This window comes from Apium graveolens, chromosome 8 (genome assembly GCF_009905375.1).
Source record: "Apium graveolens cultivar Ventura chromosome 8, ASM990537v1, whole genome shotgun sequence".
Lineage (NCBI taxonomy): Eukaryota > Viridiplantae > Streptophyta > Magnoliopsida > Apiales > Apiaceae > Apium > Apium graveolens.
In genome coordinates, this window is record NC_133654.1 from 30,899,571 (window position 1) to 30,908,913 (window position 9,343).

The following is a 9,343-nucleotide window of genomic DNA, read 5'->3' on the forward strand; positions in this document are numbered from 1 at the left end:
TTATATGTTTTTGCCCATTTTTTTTATGTCATTTTCATATACGTTATTTTTAAAATTAAATAATCCTATCATATGAAAAATAATATTGACTTTAAGTATTAAAAAGACATAATATAAATATAATATATTAAATAATATTTTTGTAAATATCATAAGATAAATTATATTTTAATTTAAATTTCTATATTAAAAATGAAAAATTTGTTATTACTTTCCATATTTTCCGATTCTACCACTATTCATACCTCCATTTGATGAACTTAAGTATGAATTTCTTTGTTATTGAATAGATGACATAATACAGTATTAGTTTAATCCTTAAGTTTACATTATTTGTGATATTTTGATATTTTGACTTTCATATTTATGTTTTACCTCAAGATTTTTAATTATCATGGAATTTATTATCGTATTTTTTCTAATATTTTATGTATTTAATCAAATTATAAAAATTACAGAAAAATAACTAAATTATTCCCCGTATGCGTAGCACGGGCATATTCCCTAGTAATTTCATAACAAGAGCACACAACTACAAAGTAAAATTTATCGGCACTTATTTAAACATTGTTGTTATGTAAATATGAACCACGTAGTGTTACTGAATGACAACTATAATGCTAAACATTTTCTAGTTCCCGAACATGAAATAGGACTACCAATTACTAAATAAAATTGAATAAGGCATATCAGTGGAGGCAAACTGAGACCATGCTAAAAAAAAAAAAAAAACTGAGACGCCCGCAAGGGTTGGCTCGATTGGTTAAAGAAGGAAAATTGTCCTCTTGGTCACAGGTTTGAATCCCACGGGAGGAGAATTTATGATTATGCCTCCTGAGTCAGAGCCTGTCGCTTAAATGCGGTTTACCTTGGTTCACGTGGTTTGCAGGCTATTGCGTGAGCCCGTAGGGTTTACCCAGTGCGCACCCGAAGGGTAGCGGCTGCGGGTTACCTACGATACGATAAAAAAAAAACTGAGACCATGCTTATAGATAATAATATAATATACATACATATATTGATGACTAAACTTTTCTTATATCATCGTTTAGAGTTTATGTTTTACCATCTGTAACACGATTATCTTGGACATGACTTTTCTTGCTACACATGATCTCGTTACCTAGAGTGCTTCGCACATAGGCAACCACTATTAATTCGTCATTCATGCTAATTACATCATTCATGCAAAGTTCTCAACTAAGGTTGATAGAACAGAGTCCCTAAGTGAGCATAAAAAAGATCTTCACCTGAAGCACTTTTTATAATTGTTGCATCTTCTAGAATCAGAAATTCATTGAAACTTTAAGTAATGCTCGAAATGTTGCTCGATTTTTTTATCACAAGTTTTGATTTATCAACTTCAGCAATGATCAGTTTATTAATAGTCGTTTCTTCTTATAAAATGCTACAATCATTTGTGCCTCAAATCATGTAGAATTATTCGCTAATCTCAGATCCCACACATGATACATGGAATGAAAATGTTCACCAGGTCTTGATTTAAAATTGAGTAATTTTCACTTCACATCTTCAGAATTTTTAAAATTATCACTTTACTATTATGGCTTTAATCAGTTAGAGTTTACATCCCATACTTTAAATTATTTCTCCAATTTACATATCATATACACATTTCCGTCAAATATACTTAACGACGTTAATAATGACAACTAACATACGACAGATTCGTGAAGAGTTTTTTTAATATTCTTGATACATGCTAATTTGACTGAATTTTAACTATTTAAAAAAAGTGCTCAATGAAGGGGAAAATATATAAATATTGAAGTAAGTATATTTTTTATATTAATTTTTTTTAATATGTGTATAAGTTTTCTTGTATTAAATTTTTATAGGACTGAGAATTTATATTAATACATATTATAAATTTGTTAAAATTTTAAATAATATTAAATTAATTAAAAGAGTTAATTTGATAATAATTAAAAATTAGAAATAATAAATAAAATTTTATTTAATATTGATATGTATCTAATTCGAGTTGAAAGTAGACTCTATTATTTAATATATATATATATATAATTTGAACTCGAATAATAAGTAAATTATATTTAATATATAATCTGTATGGTTTAGATCCACTGTAAGTACTGATCGACCGGTCAAAACTATATAATATATTAATTTTTAATAAAATTTAATATAAATGAAAATTAATATTCATATGATTTAATTAATGTGCTTCAATTGAAATAATTAAAAAAATTGAATGATGATGAAATTGAGATGTTTCAATAGATTGTAATAAATACAATTATATTTTATACAGGATTTTCAATATAAATACAAATATATATATCTATATAATTTAAATAATATAATATTAATAAAAATTGGGTTAATAAAAAATATCAAGATGATAAAAAATTTAGGTAACTAAAATAGACATAATAAAACCACTTATAAAAGATTTCAAATTAGGTTATAAAAAAATAATATAAATATTAAATCGGATGAAAAAAGTGATTATATATATTTTTCATTTAAAATACTCTTTTAAAAAATTAATGTTACCCAAACTCTATATATAAAAGTTTTACGGGTGCAACTTGCATAACGGTTTGAACTTCATGATATAAACTTATATGGTTTGAAGTATTGATATTAAAGTGATAATATTAAAAACTTGGTAAATGTAATAATTTTGAGAAATAATTTTGTACGCATTACTCAAATTAAATATTGATTCGCTGACAATTTTTTTTAATATTGTTTCAGTCATTCTGGTCCATATTTCATACCTAATATTTACCCAATTAATCCCTAATCGGTACCCAAATCGATTAGTACCGATTACCGATTTTTACAATCATGATTGTAACTTGTAACTAATTTTTTTTACAAAAACAATTAGTGGAGTCAAGTGCAGTAATATATTTATTTTGGTATCATACTCCTATATTCAATATCAAATGTATTTTTTATATATATAAATTAACAAAAAGACTTTAGAGGGTGTATATTGTTGTTGTTATGATTATCTCTTCTTTTCTTTCCTGTTATAATGTTAAGAATATGTGTATTAGTTTGATGATAAGTTAAACAAAATACTTAAGTAGAAATCTAGTGTTTGTAGCCTCGACGGATAAGACCATATTGGCTATCCGTTGAAGGAGTAGCTTTACTTAGCAATAAGTTTAGTATTGTAGCACATTTGATTCTCTGAATTTAAATTGTAATTCTTAGATGTTGTAGGAAAGTATCAGTTATGTTGACTACTAGTGGATATGCAAATAGGAGGGCTAATTGTAAATATTTCATGCCTTGTAATTTTGTATAAGTGAAGAAGTATCAACTGATATTGAAGACCTTCAACGGATAAGAAACAAAGGTTCAACGGATGTCTCTAATGCTTCAACGGATAATATTCATCAACGGATAAGTGCTTCAACGGATAAAGACTTCAACTGATAATGCATCAACGGATAAAGCTTCAACGGATGCTTAGTTCATTAGCAGTTGATAGTGACAATTCATAAGCTGACAGAGGTACATGGTTTGACAGAGACAAACTGGAATGTGGAAGCCTCTTGGAGGAATCAAGAAAATGCAGCATTTCCATTCTGGTACAAACAAGGAAGTATTCAAAGATTCACAGATTATCCTAGATTGCATTGGATAGAGAAATGAAGAAGAAACATGTGAAGAGCCTTTTTAATTGTATTTTACAGTTTTGTCTTCACTTGTAAACTTGGTGATATATAAACCAAGTAGCAGCTAGTAATTAGATATGAATTTTCCAGAGCTGTTTAGAAAAATCCAGAGAGAAAATCATCTAGTTTGTACTAGGAAGCAGCTGTGATTTAATTCTTTGAATTACAGATTTTCTGAAATAACACATCTCTGGTGGAACAACAAATCCACCAGAAAAGTTTTTAAGTTCTCTGTGTTCTTTACATTTGTGTTTGAATATATATCTGTCTGCATTGGCTTCAAGCAATTCACACACACTTGTTCTCAGAAACGCTTAGCCTTAGAAACTGCTCAAAACTTGAAAAAGTTTTGAAATTTACATTCAACTCCCCTTCTGTAAATCTCATTGTTAGTCCACTGGGAATAACAATTGGTATCAGAGCTTACTCTTAACATACAAAGAGTTTAAAGATCTATTCTGCTAACATCATGAGTAAGAAGGATATTGGTGTAAAGATTCCAATCCTGGAAAGAGATAACTATCATCACTGGAAGGTGAAGATGCATTTACATCTTCTCTCTCAAGATGAAAGCTACATCAACTGCATTGAAAATGGTCCTCACATCCCACACAAGGTGGCCACAACTGCTACTGCAACAGTTGCTGTTGGACAGTCTATTCCCAAGCCAAAGGCAGAATGGACTGTTGAAGATATTGAAGAGGTCCACAAGGACAAGAAAGCCATGAACATTCTGTTTAATGGCCTGGATCAAGATATGTTTGACAGTGTCATCAACAGCCAAACTGCTAAGGAAATTTGGGATACTGTGCAGCTTATCTGTGAAGGCACTGAGCAAGTTAGAGAAAACAAAATGCAGCTTCTCATTCAACAGTATGAATATTTTCACTTTGAAGAAGGAGAATCATTGAATGATACCTTCAACAGATTTCAGAAACTGTTGAATGGATTGAAGCTGTATGGGAGAGTGTACCAAGTCAAGGACTCCAATTTAAAATTTCTAAGGTCTCTACCAAAGGAATGGAAGCCTATGACTGTTTCTCTAAGAAATTCTCAAGATTTTAAGGACTTCACACTTGAAAGATTATATAGAATTTTGAAGACATATGAACTTGAGATGGAGCAAGATGAGCTGTTGGAAAAGGGAAAGAGAAAAGGAGGATCAGTTGCACTTGTAGCTGACAGTGAGAAGGTTGAAGCCAGGAATGAGGAAAAGACAATGCCAAGTCTCAAAATTGGCACAAGCAAATCAGAATCAAGCAAGGGTAAAGAGCAAGTAGCTGAGGATGAAGACAATTCCAGTCAGGATGACTCTGATGATATTGATGAACATCTGGCTTTTCTGTCCAGGAGGTTTGCAAAGATGAAGTTCAGGAAAAATACAAAATTCACTAAGCCAAACAAAAATATGGTGGACAAATCCAAGTTCAAATGTTATAACTGTGGCATGAGTGGACACTTTGCAAGTGAGTGTAGGAAGCCAACCTCTGATAAAAAGAAATTTGAGCAAGTTGATTACAAAAAGAAGTATTTTGATTTGCTCAAACAAAAGGAAAGAGCTTTTCTCACTCAAGATGATTGGGCAGCAGATGGGGTCAATGAAGATGATGATATGGAATATGTCAACCTAGCCCTGATGGTTAATTTTGATGAAAATGAAACTAGTTCATCAAGCAACCAGGTAATTACTACTGATCTCTCTCAGCTTTCTAAACATGAATGCAATGAAGCCATAAATGATATGTCCAATGAATTATATCATTTGCGTGTTTCCCTGAAATCACTAGCTAAAGAAAACACTAGGATCAAAGAGAATAATGTATTTTTAAGTGATAGGAATGCTGTGTTAGAGGATCAGGTAATTGAGCTTGAAAAGATAAAGATTAAATGCTTGACTATTGAGAGTGAACTAGAAGAAGCTGTTAAGAAAGTAGAAATTCTTTCTAAACAGTTAGAAAGTGAGCAAGAGGTAATCAAGGCCTGGAAAACATCTAGGGATGTTAGTGTTCAGATTGCCAAGGTTCAGGGAATTGAATCATTCTGTGAGAATGCCTGGAAGAAAAACAAAAAGGAGTTAGAATTAATTGCTGGATTGTCAACAGATGTGGAATCAACGGATGATGAAAGTTATCCGTTGAAGGAAGAAAATGAGCATCCGTTGAAGGCCCATCAATTAAAACAGGCAAGTAATTTTAAAAATAAAAATCTCAATAAGAAGGATGATTCAACTTTCAAGAACTTTGTCAAAGAAGGAGCCAGCACATCCAAAGATGCCAGTAAGGTGAATATATGACACATGACTTTAGATCAGCTGAAAAATAGGCTTAAGTTGGTTGAGGATAAGAAGGAAACTAAAAGAAAATCTAAAAGAAATGGGAAGGTAGGGATTAATAAACATAACAATTACACACCTGATAGGTATGCTCCTAGAAAAAGCTGTGTGCATTGTAAAAGTGTTAATCACCTATCTGATAATTGCAAATCTGTTAAAAATACTCCCATGTCTTCAAATCCCTCCATGCCTAATATGTCTATGTCACCTCTGCATGCCATGCCTGTTATGTCTCATCAGAATCCCCATGCACATTTTGCAAACATGCCATATATTAATAATCCTTACTTTACTGCATTTAGTATGCCTCAAATGCCATACAATATGCCTCTGTGGAATAACATATTTGCACAATCTATGCCTTATCAAATTCAATCAAATGTGCTAAATGATTCTGTGACTAACCCTACACTTCAACCAACCACATATGAGATCAAGGTTGACCCAAAGTTACCTAAGTCAAAAGATGCAGGAGGAATGAAGTCTAGGAAAAAGACTAACAAGGCTGGACCCAAGGAAACTTGGGTACCAAAATCAACTTGATTGATTTTGTTGTGTGCAGGAAAAAAGAAGGAATCTATGGTACTTGGACAGTGGCTGTTCAAGACACATGACAGGAGATTTCACCCTGCTCACAGAGTTTAAGGAGAGAGCTGGCCCTAGCATAACCTTTGGAGATGACAACAAAGGATTCACTATGGGATATGGCTTGATTTCAAAAGAAAATGTCATCATTGATGAAGTTGCATTGGTTGATGGTCTCAAACACAACTTATTGAGCATCAGTCAACTATATGACAGAGGAAATACTGTTTCCTTCAATTCTGAAGTCTGTATTGTCACAAGTAAAAAGGACAATAAAGTGGTTCTAACTGGAGTTAGAAAAGGGAATGTGTACTTATCTGACTTCAACTCTACAGATGCAGAATCCATTACTTGTCTTTTCAGCATAGCAAGTGCAGTTGAAAGTTGGCTATGGCACAAGAAGCTGTCCCATTTGAATTTCAAGACAATGAATGATCTAGTCAAAAAGGACTTAGTTAGAGGAATGCCTCTAGTTGAATTTACAAGGGATGGACTGTGTGATGCTTTTCAGAAAGGAAAGCAAAAGAAAGTATCATTCAGTAAGAAGCTTGAATCTGCAATTGATGTACCATTACAACTGCTACACATGGATCTCTTTGGACCAGTCAATGTATTGTCAATTTCAAGAAAAAGATATTGCCTGGTGATTGTAGATGATTTCTCAAAGTTTTCTTGGGTTTATTTTCTTGGATCAAAGGATGAAGCCGGTGAAATCATTATCAATCATATCAAGCAAGTCAACAATCATCCTGATTTCAAAGTAAGGAATATTAGGAGTGACAATGGAACTGAGTTCAAAAATTCAACCATGAAGTTGTTCTGTGAAGAAAATGGGATCATGCATGAGTTCTCAGCTCCAAGGACCCCACAACAAAATGGTGTGGTGGAAAGGAAGAACAGATCACTAATTGAAGCTGCAAGGACAATGCTTGAAGAGTCAAAACTCCCAACTTACTTTTGGGCTGAGGCTGTTAACTGTGCATGTTACACTCAGAATATTTCTCTAATCAATCAGGCAAAAGTCATGACTCCCTATCAATTATTCAAGAGAAGAAAACCAACTTTAAACTTTCTGCATGTCTTTGGTTGCAAATGTTACATCTTAAGGAATCAATCTGATCACAAAGGAAAGTTTGATGCAAAGGCTGATGAAGGAATATTTATTGGTTATTCTGCTGGAAAATCATATAGGGTCTACAATCTAAGAACCAACATTGTCATGGAATCTGTGCATGTTGTGTTTGATGATAAAAAGATTGATGGACTAACAGATGAGGGACATCATGAAGGACTCAAATTTGACAACTGATAAGTGGCATTTTATACCACTTAGAGCGTCTTAAAATGGCTTAAATTGGTGTCTTGAAATCAAGTATTTTGTGTATTTGATACGTTTTTCTAGTGTTTATGCATTTCAGGGTTTTAGTTGCATTTCGGGGGAGGAATCATCAAGAATAAGCCTTGGCATGTGTTCACCATTGCGAGAGGAAAGAAACGGGCAGATTACGGCGAAGAAACGGAGCAAAATCAGAATTTTTCCAGTAGAGGTCTGAGCGCCCGCTAAGCATTGCTGAGCGGCCGCGCAGCAAGCTGAGCGCCCGCTCAGCTAGGCTGAGCGGCCGCGCAGGGTCGGGAAAAAAGACAAATTATTTTAGGACTTCTACTTCTGTTTGGTTTCCACTTCTATGTAATCTGAGTTTTATGGGACTATTATATAAGTAGATTTGAGACGTTTTCACAAGTGTGGATTGAAGAAGATTGTGTTTTTACGCAAGGAGCGAAGGAGATAAGGATGAAGACCGATTTAGCACACCGCAACGAAGAGGAAGCATATCTTCTTGTGATTCTTGTTTCGTTGTAACGTTGGATGCTAGTTTTCTTGCTTTGAACTTATTTACTCTTGTGACGTACTCTGTTTTAATATAATTAGTTTAGTTATTATTTTCTTGTGTTTGTTTATCATGATTTCATATGAACCCATGATGACGATAAGTGCTATTGTGGGCTAATCGTGATCATGGGGTTGCAACGGATTTATTATGGAATTCTTTAGTTAATTGTTTAATACTTTAGTGTGTGATGATTGCATGGTATCTAGTATTGGTTGTGCGTATTCGTCTTATGTGCGTCGCGAATATATAAGATATGGTGTTAATCTCTTGTGAAGCGACGGTGGATCTTGAGATTTAGAACTTGCCATGCTAGCATAGGTTCATGTACGTTGTGCATGATTAGTGGGTAACTCTAACAGTTTTATTTGCCCTATGTAATCAAAAGGAATAACTTGTGCTTAAATCGTTGTGTTGTCAATTTCTGTAGACATATGGGAACTCAACATAATTGATGACTATTCAACTTATATCTTAATTGTGGATGCTTGGTAGAATGGTATTAGTACAATGAAAGTTGGCTTTTATCAGTTTCGTGTTATTCGATTAATATCATCACTGTCACATGCTAAAGGTAATAACAATGGCTATAGAAGGAAGTAATAATGAAGTTGTGATCTCATGAGTGTTTTATTATTGATAAATTGAAGTGTTAGTTAAGTGATTAATTAAGTAGTTAATTATAGTTAATATTTAATCAACAATTTTAAGTGTTAGTATCTTAACATTGAGAAGTAATCATACATTGGTGAGTGAGTTTAATTAGACAATAATTTAGTCTGAGTCTCTGAGGGAACGAACTAGAAAGTATTCTATATTACTTGCGAACGCGTATACTTGCGTGAATATTAGCGCGTGTT